The following is a 17578-nucleotide window of genomic DNA, read 5'->3' on the forward strand; positions in this document are numbered from 1 at the left end:
TGCTCCCATGTGCTTGTTTAAACCAGCGTGTCTCTCATATATCAAACCTCAAAAAGAGCAAAAGGGTTATTTTGTATCAAAAAAGTGTTGTTTTTAGACGGTTTGATAGCAGGACAGAGTTTAAGGGCTGCTACGATTCCTTAATGTTTACTCCGTGACACAGTTTGCTTTAAAATTATTTGTTTATGTAACGTGGTCTTTTAAAAGTCAACTCGTGTGACAGTTGTGCAAGCCAGACCCCAACACCAACATGCTTGAACGGGAATTTTCTTTTTCCCTTTGTCAAAATTTGATCTCAGAGCCCCTCATGTGTTTGACTTCTTTTTAGACTTCTTTTTAATTGCTTCCTGTCTGCTGGGTCAATTATAAGTCCTGGGCTCTTTAAGGGGGAGCTGGGGGGAGGGAGGCAACTTCAGCAGCATTTTTTCTCTTTTTTCGAACAGACAAAGTAATTAAATAACTGAAATTTGAACAAAATGGTGAGATCATTCATGGGGACTTGATAAGTTTCTCCTAGGTGTGCCAGCTCTCAGCACAAACATGTTGACTTCTATTAAGAGATTTCTCAAGCTGCCTTTCTCAGGTTTGTTTAATGAAAAGAAAAAAAATAGTCGCAAAAGACAAACAAAACTGTATTGATTTAAAACAACAGTCGTACTCTTTTATTAATTATTGACTCGGGCGCGGTTGCACGGTGGTGTAAATACCCCACTGATAATGTACTTAACACAAAATATGAGCCTTGAGAAAAACACTCAAAAGCTGTCAGCAGGCAAATTAAAAAGGCATAAAACAAGCTTTCATTAACGTATGGTAATCCATTCATTTTTAATTAACCCAAACCACGAAGTAAAAACAAAATAAAGCCCGAGTGTCACACGGCACTTTCTAGTTTGAGGAACATCACGGTGAGTAATATTATCGCCCTGTTTAAAACTTCACGGCACCTGCTGAGGTCACATTAGCAATCTTAAAAGGTGACTTTGACCCTCGTAAAAAAAAAGCCATGCTGAATCCATACATGCAAGGACCAAATTTCAGTGGAGAGCTTTAAACCCTTTGAAAATCAACCATTTCAAAGAGAGATATTATCATTTGTCTCACTAGTAGAAGGTCTGTTAATGAAGGCTGCTGCATTATACTCAAAGGATGCTTGTGTGTTCTGCTTCCTGTTTTCATTCCCAGGAGTCTTTTCCATTCTGTGACAATTTAAAAAGGTCTAATATTGCAACATTGTAACGCACACTTTTTAAAAGCTGCCAAATAATCTAACTTCAGTTTTTTGAGAATCCCTCTTAGTCCCACTTCTGCTCTCAGTTCAAGCAGACGCAGGGAGACACCTCAAGGTGCTGCAGAAGTGAGGTCAAAACTCCAAGCTACACGGTTGCCCGTGGCTACATAAATATTAACCAAGACTCCACTGTGGAGGGAGGCCTTCTTTGATTACGAGTCTACTCCAAGAGTTTGATATCCAGTGAGACCACCGAAGCCAGCTTTACAAAATTGATGAGAGAATACAGAGTCAGGAGGAGTTTCACTTGATTTGGAACAGATTCATGCAAACGAATCGGGGTAAGAAACATCACTAGTTCACATTTCACGTATCCAAAATTTCACTTTGAACTTCTCATCTGTAGTGGTTGGAAGAGATGTGAGAAAAAGGATATTGGAAGGAAACCTCTTTTGGTTTACTAAAGCTGATTCTTTTATCCGCACTCTAACGATTTGGGTAAAAGCAAACGAGCAAGTCTAAATGACGCCGCAATTACAGAAGGAAGTTAATTGGAACTTGTTTTTGTCACCTCACAATCCCGGTGTCTTGACACAAAGCTGTGATAGAGACTTCTGATGTAATGCACTCACAGTTAGTGAGTGTTAGTGTTTATCAATTCATGCTTGATGTGCAGTTAAAAAGAAGAGAAATCAAATCAAGTCAAATGTTGCTTTGACCACCCACTGCCTTTATCACATGCTCCCTTTCCTGTAGGCACACACTGACACACTTGGCAGGTAGGCTGGAGAACTCGCTTTAGTTCTTCTGTGGATTAAGGCTGCCTCAGCGTCTTTTGTCTCTTCGTGTAATCCCAGACTAACTCCATGATGTTGACATCAGGACTCTCTAATTATTCTTGTCACTTAACGACTGCGGCTGTATGCTTGGGGTCATTGTCGTGCTGCAGAATGAGTTTGGAACAGATCAGAGACGTCTTTGATGATCCTGCATGATTGAATAAAAATGTAAACATCCAAAATGCTTAAAAGTGTTTTGCACAGGACTGTAAATCAGGGTCCGTCCCAAGTAAATCGAATAAAATGAGATAAAAAGAGCACCGAAAACATAAATGATCAAGGGTAGACGAGCTCGGGAGCATGTAGCTCGGCCAAGTCTTTGTCCATCATCATTAAAGGACACGGATTTGTTGGAATCAGCAGCGGTCTTGTGACTGGTCATGTGTGCCTGAGGTGCCAATCATGTGCAGATATTTTGGGAAAGAACCAATAAGCTTTGTTAAGTGAAAACTGAAGGTTACGAAGCGATCGAGGAACCACATGGGAAACGGGACGACATGTTTGCTCTTAACATGGATAACCTAGGTCTGCCTGAAGTGTCTGACGTCATTTTCACTGAAGCAAAACCTCACAGTTGTAATAGCTGTGCGTCCTCTTTTTTTATCATATCAGTGAACAAAAGTAATAAACAACAATGTATCAAAATATCCCAATTACTTACATTTGTTCCATCATTCTAAATACAATAGTGATACATATGTAGCATGAGATACATTGTAACAGATAAAAACTGTATTTATATGTAGATAGTTCTATCATTGTTGATTAACAGTGTTAAGAGTCTTAACAAAATGGCTAAAGAATGCTAATTTTCCATAAGATACAAGCTCATTGATGTGGTGTTCCAAAGCAGGGAATTTTTGAGATTACTATTTAATTATACATGTTCCCCTACGTAACCTACAAGCTGGATAGGCTCCTCATGATGAGTCATTTTAACTGAACCGACATCACCCGATGTTCAAACTTCAAGATCAAAGTTAATACGACAGTTGGAGATTTCAAACAATCTTGTGATCGTGGCAGTGAGCATGTTGGAGAGTTTCAGAACATGTCAGAGTCCGGGGAGACATCCGACATCTCTGTCACCCAAGTCATTAAGCTTGACTGGACAATAAGGAGAAAAACTGCATCCTGTACTGAATTTGTCTGTTTTTGGTGCATATCAACAAAACTGGAATTTTTCCTCGTGGAAATGATTCCAGCTCTGATCCTTGCTCCTTCTTTGTTTCGGAGAGGTTATTAATAAAGCTGTTGTTTATGAAAAGATTCCCATGTGGAAGTCAAACAAATAGTTTTCCATTAGGGATTTCTCAGGTATTTCAAACAAGTGTCCCAGCGACCGACTTAACCTGTTGCTTTATTTGATCGGGGAATACTTTAAATGCTTACATTTTGTGCTGTTATTTAGTATATAATTCAATATTAATATCTTCCCTGATCCCACTTTACATTCAGCAAAAGGACTAAAAATACGAGGATTGACATTACGAGTTGCCCTGTCTTCAAACCCAGGAGGGAATGAAATTCCTGCCACGTGCCAAAGGGACTCCGAAGGTTTTTCCATTATCTCAGAAAGTTTATTCCTCCAGGCCAGGAAAAGAACTGGTAGTTACTTATTTACTATGCTGCAAACACACATTAACATTTTCAGTTTTGGTTGATTAACAGCATATACTTGATATTTGAAAAGGCTTTGATAATTATGATGTTGTTTTTCACCTCGGCGTGTCTGGGTTGAGTAAGAGCCAGCAGGTATCACGCGCCATTTGGTGAGTGATTACGTGCAATAGTCTGCTACCTTTGCAGGATATGATTACATCACAGTTATTCATTAACAATTGCACATGAACCATTTATGCGCTGGTCAGGAAACTGACTGGGGATCATACGCCAGCAAGGCTGTCATTAACAAACAAAGAGAAAAATCATATCTTTGCCTGTTTGTAATCTACGGTGCTGTGCATCTTACAATTCAGTGAACTGAGTACATTCATAATAATAATAATACAAGTCTAATGCCCTCTGTTGACAATCCGAGGAAACATATTCAAATGACTCCAAATGCAAAATGGCAGTTTAAGCTGTTGCAGCCAGAGAGACCACATGTGTTTTTAGTCCCAGCTTATGAATAAACATCTCTCCCAGATATGGATGCCTGTCACTGGATGACCTTTTATTACATCTGTTTTCTCTTTTTTTTTGTCCCTTGCAAAAACGGCCTGTATTATTATGTAAAATTATGCTTATGAAAACACAAGCCTGCCCCTCTCCTGCGTTCACCTTCACCTGGCAAGCATGACTCAACTTCGCTTTTCCCCATAGTGGGTGAAAGACAGCGGGCTTTTTTTTATATTGAAGCCAGGTGTGTGCCTGCGCTCTACCTGATGTTTAACGGCATTCCTTAACCAGATTACAGCACGCTCCAAGTATTAGCAAGACTCAAATATAAACATGTAACAGCTGTGTTTATTTTTAGATATTGTGAAACCAAAAAGTGGCCCTAATAAAAAACGCCAAATAACAGCTGTGCCGATAATTAGATTTTCAAACTTTCATAAATATATATGTTTGTTTGTTTTAATAGGAAAAAATATATATCAGAGCTCAGCTTCATTACAGAAAGAAATGCTGTGCACGATGAAGTGTAATAATCTGCATTTTACCCACAGTGGAGTATAATGTAGAAAACCAATATAACATACTGCATGCAGTAAGGAGCGCCAGGGTCAAAGTCCCAGAAGCCTGAAAAGAAATCCATGGACTGCTGAATGGTGTCATGAATCATGTAAAGGAAAAGAGGAGCGATGGAAAAAAAAGGGTGAAAAAATACATTCACGACTCTGAAGAGGTTCTTGATTTGAAAAACTGCTTGGCTCCGCGCACGCTTGGCTCTACACACCAGCGGCAGCTTGACCACTGCTGCATGGGCCAGAGTGCCGTCCAAATGGGGCTGGTTTGAGCGAGGGAGAAAAAGGTCTGTGTGCACGGCCGTGTTCTTTTGATGCTTGGTAGTATTACAGTAGAATGACTCCACTGTCATTGGTTGAATAGGCCGGACTGCCTACTGTGACAGAATATGGGCCTCTCATACCCAAAAGGAAGGCAGTGTTGCTTCTTTAAGCAGAAAAAAAAGTGGGGCCAAAAATGAAGGCGCTGCACTCCTAATAAATCTTTACTTTCTGTGTGATGCAGTGGAATAGCCCCTCTGTAGGAAAATAAGCTGAGCACAGTCCTGCCGGGCATGATGATAAGTTGATGAGGACAGTGTGTGACGCGTCTAGACTCCGAGCCGTGCTGGATCCAGAATCCATGTCAGGTTTTAGTGTAGACCTGCGCTCAGACAGCTCCTGCAGTCGGCAGCCTGCTATCAACTGCACTGGCGCTGTTCACTGGAAGCCCGCTCAGCGCTGCTTCCTCCAAGTGTCTCAACACTGTGAGCGGGATCTTTTCCAGAGGCTAGCCGCTGAAACTTGCCCAGTCCCCACACAGTATCATTCAGGGGAGCCAGGAGAGCAGCACCGGCGGCGGCTACAGTAGCGCAGAGAGATCTTCGTCTTCTCCCCTCCACCAGACACTGAAAAGCCCCACTCTTGTCTGTCCCTCTCAGTCACTCAAGTCCTTGTTTTTTGGTCCCCGAGCTTCGCTTCTCTTTGACTCTTGTTGTCACCGCTGCTGCTGCTGCTGCGTCGGGGAGTGAGGGCGCACGCACAGGGAGAGCCGAGACTGTATGAGCCGCTCAGAGGTGTGCATGAGGCGGCTGATGAGTTAGGACTGAGCTCAGAGCAACACCTTGCGTGCCATGGAAGTGTGCGCTCGGTGCAGGGGAATGTACGGGCAGAAAGGGAGACCTGCCGCTTGAAAGCCAGCCTCTGTCCCAGACAAGGCGAGCATGCCTGAGACCTGCAGACGCACTCTCTTCGCTGCAGAGGAGTTCACATCAGACTGCCTTTCCACAATCTGACATTTTTTAAACTAATCTTTTTTATACAGCTCACAGTTTCCTACTCAGTCTTCAATCAAGCCCCGCGTGGCTACGCTGCTTTTCGAGAAAGGTAAGAGTAGATTTTATTTTACCCCCCCCCCCCCCTCCTTCTGCGCATTAATACCATCAAAACTTGTGAAACATCCAAACACAAACTAAAGTATTGTAACTTTTACCTTCTGCCTCGGTCACTTCTGAACCTCGCATTTCGAAACTTGTTTAGAAAACGATAGACGGCGAGTCCGATTTGACATTGTGTGTGAGTCAGTTGTTTTAGGAAATTCGGATTATAATAGAGGCGCCATAAGTTTAGCGAGACTAAAATAATAATAATGATTAATTAAAAAAACAGAGCAGCGCAGTCTGCGGTGGAGGACCGACGGGTGCCGTGGTTAATTGAAAAGTGCTTAATCAAAACATAACCAGATGTGGATTGATTTGTTCGGCTGCCGAGTCTGAATTGAAACAATTTTAAAGTGCGTGTGTGTGTTTGTGAATGTGTGTGTGTGGTTGGGGGGCTCGGCAGCGCGATTCCTATGAACCAGAACACGTAAAGCGTCATTTAATTGGGATTTATGCCTCCAAAGTTGAGGTGGAGTTTTGCTGGTGGTGTTGGCCACTGAGGGTTTTTTAAATCCACTGATGGGTCTTGTTGCTTTGAATGGGGATTTACGCTGGAAGCTGTGACCTGAGAAGTGTTGTCTGCCTGTTTCTGGAGAGCATTCACGGGCTAATCCATTATAATTGGGGTTAGGCTATTTGTCCCAAAAAAACACAAAAAAAAACGAAAGAAAGAAACAGACAGAAAATAATTCGAGCCTCAACCAGAGATGTAATAATTAGTTTTGCCCCAGAGCTAGCCTGTGAGGCAGCTGGCTCCGAGGGTGGAAGGTGACGTTGGAATGAAATGGTGAAATAAAAATAAAAAGACGAGAGCGTAAAAAATAGGAACTGATTTGGTTTGCTTACACTTAACTCAAACCCAGTGGGCGCAGAGTGGCAGTAAAAATTAGATCCTTTTACTGCGCATTTATTATTTAGGCCCACCGATTCCGAACGTGTCTTGTCAACCATGTGTTAAAGAGGAGGCGGGAGACGCGCACATGCGGTGCGGTGCGTGCCTCTCCTTTTGCTGGAGAAACACACAGCGGTCACCGCTGATGCATGGCTGCCTGGAGCGGAGCAGCAATCTTCAGTGATCGATCAGAGGATCGGGTTAAATTTAGCTCCAGCAGACTTCACATGCCCACAGTTTTTTTTTTTTCTTCATCTTCTTCTCTTTTGGGGGGTTCAGGACTAATCTTAAGAAGGCGAGAGACAGACCTCCGAATTCCTGCCTGGATTACTGTCCATAGATGTCCCTCATGTCTATCTTTAATATATCTGCACAACACATTCTCACGTATACGTACTTGCACACAGCGGGTTATAGTTAGAGTAAAAGAGGATATTTTCCCCCCTTTTGCCTCATATATTCTTAGATATTTTTTCAAATGAGAAACAAAATAAACCTAATTGCAAAGTCATTGTTCATCTTCTCCACAAATCCATACTCTCAATAAAAAGGTGTTGAAATTTAAGGAATTTATAAGAAGCATGGCTGCTGCTCCCTCAATACTTTTTTTAGTATTGTGATGATGATTCCATTTCCTTGTATTAAAAAAAGGTAAAATTAGGCTAATGTGAGTGCAAATTCCAGCTGTTTGGAAGGAACATATTAGCATATCAAAGTGGTCCTTGCACAATTGAAGGAGTTATATTCTGCCACTGGTTTTGGCTGATCCTGAAAGGCTTCAGAACGAGTGTGTGAGCCAGTAAAACTCAAGTTTCTTTCTCCATTCTTCTTGTGCACACGTCCCTCTGACATCTTGCATATAACATCCGTGCCATGGCATCCTCACAACGAGTCAGTTGTAGTAAACAACGGGGGATGAAAATGACACGAAATTCAAAATGTATAAATGCTGGCGATGTTTGATTCTTGGTTAAAGTAATAAAATTGTGTGATTTGGTGTGGGAGTCTGAGAAGAAATCCAGGTCTATCTACACTCAGTGGAAATAATGTAATCTACCTGTGAATGCGTCCTAAAGAAGGAGACTGTCTTCTCAGATGTCGTTGCTTGATATCTTAAGCCCGGCTATTATGAGTAGTTTACCAGTATGAGAGCACCTTTTTCAGTCTGTAGCCTCGTTTGAATGGAAGTGCGTCCGGTTTCAAAGAACTGAAGCTCTTGATGTGCCAGAGCCCCACATTGCCTCGATTCGCTTGCGTGTTCGTCTCCACTGGCGGATCAATAGAGCCCGGCACACGCCTGTATGGGTCTGAGGGAGACATATCACTCTTTAGTAAACTTTGGTGTAGAACGCGAGGCTCTCGAGCGAGTGGGTGTGAGCACATCCAAATTTGCCACATTATGGACTCTAGCTCCATTTTCTGCTGGGATGGTCCCCTCCTCAGAACAGCAGCTGAGCTTTTTGGATATTTGACGTGTGGATTAAACAGAAATGACGCCGCCTTCATTGCCTGTCCAGATTTTTTTGAATATCCCAACAAGCCAGGCTTGTTCCACTCTGGTTTTATTAAGGTAATTTGTTATCGATTTTATTCACTGTGAGCTTGCACATGCTGACCGGTGGTGGCATTTGCTCACTTTGCTTTGTGTGTGTCTCTGTCACGAGTGTGGATGTGAGCCTGCGATTGGCGAGCCACTACGACTGATTTAAAGGTTGCTTTGTGGCTGAATGGATAGCTTGTGCCAGCCTCGCGCTGTCAGGATGCTCTTCGTCCGTGTGAGCCCATCTCTGCTGTCCTTCCTGCGCGTCACAGTCTTTGTTAGCTAAGGAACAATGACCAATTTAAAAGTGTAGTTGTTGTTGCAAATGATGTGCTAGCTGCTCCACAGCATAATCCACCCCCCAAATAATAACAGAAACGACGGAGGCTTTGAGTGTGTCAGCAGAAGAGGATTGCAGGGAGTTAGATTTACATCCCATTGCTTATTTGGCGTGTAAATTGTGGGTTTGTGTTTTCAGATGTAATCTTTTCTTTTGCCTTAACCACCTACATGGAGTCATACTGTGCGGATAACTGCTTGCCATTAAAGGGAATAAACAAGGCTGTAAAAGCAAGCTATGGCAAATTTGATGTAATGTGCAGGGCTTTGGTGGGCCAGCGTACCTCCCCTTTCATGACTGATTTTATTTTACGATTGGCAATCAGTAAAACGCTAGTGCGCTAGTGTGTTCCCCTCCCTGCCATTTTGTGAAACATTTGTTTCCACTTGCCAAAGGCCTCTGGTGCAGCGGGGGGATTCGGTGCCCCTGAAATGGCAGGTGAAACTTTCTGCTTGCCTAAATAATTTCCTAGCAGAACATTACTCTGGGAGTGGAAAGTAGGGCTCCATTCAACGTCTGATGACAAGAAACAGCATGAGTGTTAGCCGATAGATGTCACGATGGTTTGTCTGCACTGGCTAAGTGGCAGTCTCCCTTAGCTTATCTGGCATCTCTTTTTATGAAAGCTATTTGGAGATAAGGCCGTGCAAAGTGCAAAACTGGGTCATAAAATCTCCTTTTTTGTGTGTCCTCTGGTCACAGGACGACTGGGCGTAGCACGCCGTTCTGTTTGCCTTTTTTACAATGTGTTCAAAACACTGCTCGTATTAGCAACGTGTGTTTAGGTCACTCGAAGAAGGAAGTGAGAGAAAATTCTGCCAAGATGGGTGGAAATTTGATCAACAAATTGTGATTTAAAATTTTTTTTTTTTATATTAATCTCTAGAGGTATAAAAAGCGAGATTGCAAATAAATTATATGTTTTTTTAAATTATTTAAAATATTATTTCTTAATTTTCAGACCTGACATTGTGGTTATTTTTGATGCTTTTATATATAAGTTGTTACATTTATTCCTATTGTAATTTAAAGAAGGTTGAAACACACACACACACACACACACACACAGTCTCATTTTTGTGCTATGTGAACAGGACTTGTCCTTATCTGTGCACAGCTGCAACACTATTTGGGAAAATATTCAATTTCAGTGTGACAGAGGAGAACTTGGGAGGCAAGGCTCTAAGCAAACAGCAGTTATTGCGGCTCTGCCATAGCAGCGGAGAGCAAGGCCTGGCTGGGAGAGAGGGGGGATCTGCGGACGTCTGCCAGGGGAAGGAGTAATGTCTCGGCTGGATTATAGGCGAGCGAAGCACATCCACATTTAAAAGCCCCCTTTCCAACAAGACAGGGCTCTTATTTAGGGATGGTGTGGGTAAACACGGCAGAGCAATATATTTCCTCCATATAGGCTGTTGTCCTTGACAATTGTGACTCATTGCAAGTAAGAAAAGTTGCTTCTTTTCTATTTCAAAAATAATCTCACAATGGGATATGGATGTTCTCCAGCATATTCAAGCCGACATTCTTGCAGCGAACAGAAATGGTAAGTCGGTTTGACATTTCAATATCATTTTGCTGTGTTTGAGTGGCAGCGCTTTTATTTTAAATATGCCAAATTATTTACGTACCTGTTTGTTGTTGACTGTTTAGCAGTCTAGTGAAGCGGGACCCTCTTAAAGAAATCTGTAGGGAACAGAAACACTGAACTAAAACGAATACATATATATTATATCTAAAAAAGCAGTAGTTGTTTCTCCAGTGGATGAAAAATAAGCGAACAAGAGGATGTGAGAATATTTGGTTTTAGAGTTCTTCTCAAGTGTTTGGATATTGATCTACTGGGAGATGATTCAGAAAACTATACATGAAGCATTTTGGGATGCATTAAAAACACACAGCAGTGTTTCCAGTGTTAAAATACTCTAAAAGTCAAAGTGACCTGCAGGTAGATCCACTCCCATAAACGGTGCACTTCCTTATTTGCAGCTAAAGTCCTCCCAAATACATGTTTTGTTCTGCTTTTCTTTTTACCGCCCCCATCGTTGCATATTTTATTCTATACGTTTATTTGTTTAGGCGCTGGTTTTCCTTCATATTTTATTTGACAGTATGTAGTTAGGGAGTGCAGAAGCTTTGTTCTTGTAACGTAGCTGCCAAGTCAGATGGAGTTGAGCGTCTGGTCTGGGAGTTTCAGAGGAATATCACAGGCGTGGTAAGTTGCTAAAAACTAAGCTAATCAACAAAATAATTGTCTGTTCAATTGCTACCATGCCAGAGACATCAAACACAGCCGAGGTTGAAAAAACAATCAAATTATCTCTTAATGATTGCTCACGCTGACAGACGAGCGCTCGCGAGTCGCTTTTTGTTTGTAGGCGACATGTGAGGAGGAAGGTCTCTCTCGCGCTCGTGAGTTCTGCGTACATTTTAATAATCTACATAGATATCCATCATCACCTGTAATGAAAACAATTTTATCTTATTATGTGGTTTTTGGCAGTGAAACGGAGAGCTGTATTAGTCTATTAATTTCCTGCAGTGAATCATGAGTCCTGCTGCTTTTATCCTCGCAGCACCCTCCATGTGTGGTCCACAAAAATGTTTCTATTTCCTCTCCAAACTAAAGTTTGGCCCCTATGCCGGCTCTCCCCTCCTCCCCCTCCCCTCCCCTCCCCGCCACACACCCTCCCTCTCTTTCTCTGTCTTTCTCTCTCTCTGCGTAGATAATGTCTCTGCAAATGATTTAACCGCCCTCGTTGAGGCTCCTTCCAGTAATTGAACAAGCAGAGACTGGGTGCTTTACAGGAAAACAATAGTCATATTATCTCAGATCTCTACTACTCTCAGATTCAACAAAACACAAGGTTGGACTGGACTTTGTGGACTGCTTCACAGCTGAATTGAAGAAAAGAATCAGGTTTGCTTTCTCTTGTCCAACGGGAGAGAAAAAAAAATGAAAAGGGCCGCGGGAAAATGGGAGCCATTACTTTACTCGGTGCATGTGGGCTAAAGTGCAGCCTCAGGTAGCACTGCTGATAATTAGTCACAAATATGCTTTGATAAATGGCGATAATGCTCATAGCATAAATCTCAAGGTGCCACTGGAATTATTATTGATATTTTTATTGTTATCTTTATTATTATGCACATGGCTGAATATGAAAATGTGGCTGAAAGCTCCACGTTTGAGCGTGATTGCTCCGGGTTGGTATTTGTTTTGCTTTCTGGCACAGCGAGGGGAGCTTTGATTGTGTTGCTGTGGAGCTGAATTGACCTTGTGTGTCAGAATGAGCTTTTTCTACGCCTTGTTTCATACGCAGCGCTGTTAGGCTGCGATGGCCTTAGGAGGAGTTGTTCTTGACAGAGATGCATTGTTTCAGGCAGCCAATAAACCACTGCACTGAGTGGCTACATCTGTGAACCTCATCTTGACTACAGTGTGGGGCTAGCAGCAACACGGCAACTGTCACGGCTGCACCTGCTGCTGTCTCAGTACAGAGCCTCCCTCTCTGTTACCCATAGAGCCGCATCACTCTTTTCCCTGTGACAAGCCAGAGGCAATGGTCTCTGCGTAGGTCAACTGAGGAGAAGCTTCTTGGGAAAACATTTTGAAGGCAGAGGACAAAATGTCAGTCCTCCCCCCCAAAAACAGAGATGTTAAAATAAAGTTTCTGCCCCGAAGGCCGGGATTTGGTTCCGCTGGAGCTCAAAAGTCTATAAAACATAGAGGGGCTTGTTTAGTAAAACGTGCCCAACACTTTCAGGTCCATTTTTCAGCGCATTTGTCCAGCCACAGCAACGGTCCGGGACATGACAGCAAGCTGTCTCTCCATGATAATGTGAAGGATGAATGCAGATAAATGGAGCCGACTCCTCTGTACACACACGCCGCATGTTTGTGTATCGAGGCCATTCAGAAGATGATCTGATCAGCCACGAAGAGATTCAGGGGCATTAAAGGCTTTTAAATCTCATATGTACACATATTTGCCGCGGCGCTGTTAAAAGTCACAAAGCCGGGGCTCCGGCGTGGAAATGCACGAGTAAAACTCAGGTTTGTGCGTTCACTTTACACGCTTCGGCGAGTACCTGAAAGAGAACGCAAGAAGCAAGAAAATATTTTGCAGAAAATGACTAGCGAATCGATTGTACATGATAACACAGCCATCATGCTGTCTCAGAAACAAGATTATTGGAGGGGAACAATGCCGAGAGAATTTTCAGCCAGGAGAAGTGATGCAACGTGTCCACTTTCCTGCCAAATTGAACTTAGGGGTGTGAAAAGCAATGCAAGGATGTGAGGAATGGGTCTGACGTGAATGCAGACAGTGTGGGATTAACACAGGGAAGATTGAGCGACAGTGGCCGGTGACTTCTCTTTACAGCTTTGCTTGTACAGCTGTGCCAGGCCTGGCATTCACTGCTGCCTGTTGGATCCAACTCCTCCTCTACTGCCGTGGGGGTGAGGTAATGAACATCTTAAATACTGCAGAGAAGTTGCTCCTGAACGTGTGCGCGTGTGTAGATGGAGACGTCAAATTATTCATGTATTTATGATGAAATTTGGAGTGCTTAATATTGACACCTCACTGCGTCTCTGTGCTGATTTGATCTTCTTGGCATTTGCACAGGAAAAAGACATATACAGGCTGCCCTAATAATTCATCGTGCCTCCTTCTAAATGAGGTGTGAGGCAGCTCTGCTGGTGTGAATGCTGTTATAAATCACACATACCCTGACTGCTTTATCCATTAGAGCCACCGGTTTGTCTAATTCAGTCCACAGCAAACCGGTTTAAGTAATTAAGATGAGTGTGAGAACTGCAGCTTATACTTCACATCTGTTATGTTGTGACTGCGAGCAGGACGTGCAGAAGCAGAAGAAATGCTATTAGTTGCACAACTGCAATAAAACTGAGGAAGCTCAGCGTATAGATTCCTTGCAATAAGCGCAAACAATAAGAGCATGTAATAAATATTTAAGGCGAAAATTTCATTACCGGCCAAATGTCCAGTATCTGCGTAGGTGGCAAAAATGTTCTTCTTTGTTGTGTTATAATGCGTTTTTTTTAAGCTGCTACATTTTTACATATTTTTGATTATTTCAGAAATTAAAATGGAACGATATTTGGATTTCTCGTTATAGTGAAAAGTAAGAGTTTTATCGCTTTGCTTATTTCTTAAATAACTTTAAAAATTAACAATAATTTGAGGTGTGTAAAAAGCAGCTTCGCAATGCTGTAACATATTTATTGCTAAAAACAAAAATTTTTAAACTAAAAATTTTAGTTTGTTCAAGAAAAAAAAATAGGTCAGGTTTTGTGTGTGTGTGTGTGTGTGTGTGTGTGTGGCATGAAAAGAGATAAATGAGGCCAGAAAGTGCCATGACCTGCTAAGAAATAAACACAGATAAGCCAAAGCAGGGAAAAAAAGTAGTTTTATCTACTTTATAGCTCTGTTTTTGTACTGGGACCATTAAAGCGAACACGTGTTCACGTCCTTATAAATCACCCAGTGATAAAATGAAAGCAAGGTTAAATGATGACCAGACAGAAAGCTCTGAGCAAGCTCTACAAATTCTCAAGTACTGCATCTGTGCCCGGCAACACACGTTTCATTTTTAGCTTCAGCATCAGCAGCTGAACCAATGTGATGAGTGCTATTTTGTAGTAGTTGATGGAAATGGGGGAAAAAAGCTGTGTAAAGAGGACAGTCAAATGGGTGGGGGGGGCAGAAACTGGTGCTTTTTTTTTTTTTTTGTCGTTGCAAAAAGTGGAGCCAGTGGCATTTCTGTCATTCATCAGCTCGAGCTGATTACTAGTGAGTCTGGAGTGAGCTGACAGGAAGCGGCTCCTGCAGCCATTACCATCAGCCGGGCCCGGGGGTAGGCGAGAAGCTTCAACTCCAAGAAGGCAGAGACGTGCCTGGAAAAGTTTCTCTGTGCTCCCTGAAAACATCTCTCTGGGTATCAGGGTGAGGTAGTAAATTTTGCCTAAATGTTTAGCTTGTTTTTATTTACGTGTTAAAGGTCTACCTAAGACGAGCATTTGCTCTGTAAACGCTGGTGTTGAAATGTGGGTTCCAGACACCAAAGCTGAGCCTTAACAATCAGCGAGAGATGGTGCAGACGCTGCAACGCCTACTCGTTTTACAGTTTACTGCAAGGGCCAAAAAAAAGAGACGAAAAAAAGGGATCTTTTATTCTCTCACCTGAAAAGGCTCGAGGCTCCCGTGGAAGCAGTGTGGAAAAAGCAGGATTGTGCAAGCTTTACTCGGGGACGTTTTCTGAAAGTCACTGCCCAGAAGACTTTCTCAGGTGCATGCTTGATATTTAAATGATGAGTGAATTTAGACACAATTCATACAACTGCAGCAGCAGCAGCAGGCTCAAAAAATGCCAAATGTTGCTGCAGATGTTTTGGTGTAAAAAAACCTGACATGTTAAATGTATTGATTTTATTCTGTAGTTACCTTTCATAACATTAAGTCCTTCATATACCCATTTGTTTTCAGTGTTAAAAAACACAGTCAGTATCAGGTTGCACCTTCCAGTCTTTTCAAGCTTCCTGGATTTTCATGTTTTTGCAAAGAGTGATATTTAAAGAAAACACTTCTGCAAAAAGGCCACGAAAGCAAAAGGTTGCAAGTAGCATCTCTTATATTTAATGTGGAAATTCCAGAAAGTTTGCATGCTACACATTCGGCTGCATTTTAATTAATTTCATAAATCCGTAACTGTTTCCTCTTTTGTAAATTCACCTCTTCCTCACCTCTTTCACATCCTTGGTATCCACCAAGATGAAATGCTGTTGCTAACAGGAACAGGTTCATCTTAGCTAGCCGCTTTAGTCGCATAAATCCTAACATTTCATCTGCGCGGCTTGCTTCATTATGTCTCCGAATGGTGCATCTTGTTAAAAAAACATAAAATAAAGAAACCAGCCTCCATATTGGCGCTTGTTGCTCTTCAGAGGATAGTTTTCCTCCCCAGCAAGAGTCCTTGTCAAAGTGTTTTGCTCCTCCTCTGCCACTGTGGGGACTTTGTGTTCTCACTCACTTCATATTCATAGTGAGTCTCATTCTTCTGTCATTATTCTGTATAACTTAGAACTGTAGCAATTACACTTCAATGGATTACCTATGCAGACATGCGGAGATTAAAATCTGGGCTTCCTGCTACCTCAAACCGCGGCGGTTCAAAGCTACAACCTGCCCTGCAATCCGCTATCGTTTAGCAGAGCACAAAATTGGTCAACCTCTCATAGTTTGTTTGGGAATTTGAATCCCTTTGGTATTCAAAACAGGAGGACCTTATGACAGGGAGATAATTTCACAGTGAATGTTTTATTGCAGTCTGCTTGACAGTCTCCTGTATTTGTCTGCTCTCTCTCTCCTTGTGTCTTTGGATTCCCTGACTTTGGTCCAGTTATTCGAAGGAGAAAAAAACAACAACAAAAGAAAGCCCTGTTTATCCCCCCCTTTTTTTTTTTGTGTTATCACAAAGGAACAAACACATATTAAACATACACAAGGTGCAGAAGCAGTGATTGCTGTATCTGCTGTCCTACTGTGGGTGGCAGGGGACGATAACATAAGCCACCGATTCATTTACATATTTTTTCTTTATTCATGTCAAGCCCAAATCATGGTCAGTTGGGAAATGAGGAACATCGGTGAAAAGAGATGTTTTCGCCCATAATGAAGATTTTTTCATCCTCCTGTGGCCTGCCACGTGTTTAAATCGGGCAAAGTGCAACAGCACTGCACGCAGGTTTTCTTTAATCATGCAAACTGCAGTTGAAACTTTTCCACCTATTTTAAAAAAATCGAATCTCTCTCTCAGTCTCAAAGAAGGCTGATCCATTGTGCAGTGAGCAGGCGGGAGTGAGAACCTATAACACCTTAGTTATTAAAGTTGGGGGAGATGGAACGAGCCAATCTGGGCTTGTTTGCATCACAATCCCCCTCGCGCTGCTGATGTTATGCAAATGAGGACGGTAGAGAAAGCTCAGCCCCAAAACTGTCCTCTCCCTTTCCCAGCTGAAGGTGGGGAGAGGGCAAGGAGCAGTGACGCTGGGACGGCACGAGGAAATCTAATGAAGCATCCTCCCCAAAAATTCAATGCTTATGTCGTGCTGCGGTGTATAAATGCCATATTAGATGCTTTTTTTCTTTAAACAAACAAACTATGTAGTCTCACCTCTTTTTCATTCTTTTAATGAAAATGTTTCATGTTATTGTGCAGCAGAGTGTGTAAAACATCTGTGAGCGGCAGCAAAATGCCTTTTAGACATTTTCTGCATCTTTAAAAAAAGGCCAATATACATTCATCGGTTTAAAAAGCACCGTTACCTGTCACGGCAGTGCTGAGTGAAGATTTAGGGCTGACAAGTGATTGCATTCAGGAAAGACTACACCCACTTCTTTTGTCTAAGCTTCCTGACGAGACACAGAGCTATACCTTGTTTTAGCTTGACGTACGCCGCTCCCCCCGTCTGACAAAGGCATTCATGCCATCTTTTAGATTGAAAATAGATTCGGCAGTAGTGGGATAGAAATGCACTCGGGTGAAGTGCGCTACTGTACATCCACTGCTGAAATCATTTGTATCGCTTCTCTTCCTGTT

General features: G+C 42.3%; 1 protein-coding gene across 15 annotated transcripts in view; it reads left to right on the forward strand.

Moving 5' to 3' along the window:
- Window positions 1–5412: 5412 nt before the first annotated feature.
- The window catches only part of adgrl2a (adhesion G protein-coupled receptor L2a), a 102759-nt gene continuing 90593 nt past the window's right edge, over window positions 5413–17578 (forward strand). For 7 of the 15 annotated variants that reach the window (XM_087852816.1, XM_087852817.1, XM_087852814.1 and 4 more), the window contains exon 1: window positions 5414–6125. The gene's annotated coding sequence lies outside the window, so the exon portion shown is untranslated. Of the gene's footprint in view, window positions 6126–11745; window positions 11871–17578 lie in introns of those variants that run through there. The other 8 variants (XM_087852808.1, XM_087852810.1, XM_087852815.1 and 5 more) reach the window with 3 other exon arrangements.

The sequence above is a fragment of the Neolamprologus brichardi genome, chromosome 15 (assembly GCF_056152115.1).
Source record: "Neolamprologus brichardi isolate AB-2024 chromosome 15, ASM5615211v1, whole genome shotgun sequence".
Classification (NCBI taxonomy): Eukaryota; Metazoa; Chordata; class Actinopteri; order Cichliformes; family Cichlidae; genus Neolamprologus; species Neolamprologus brichardi.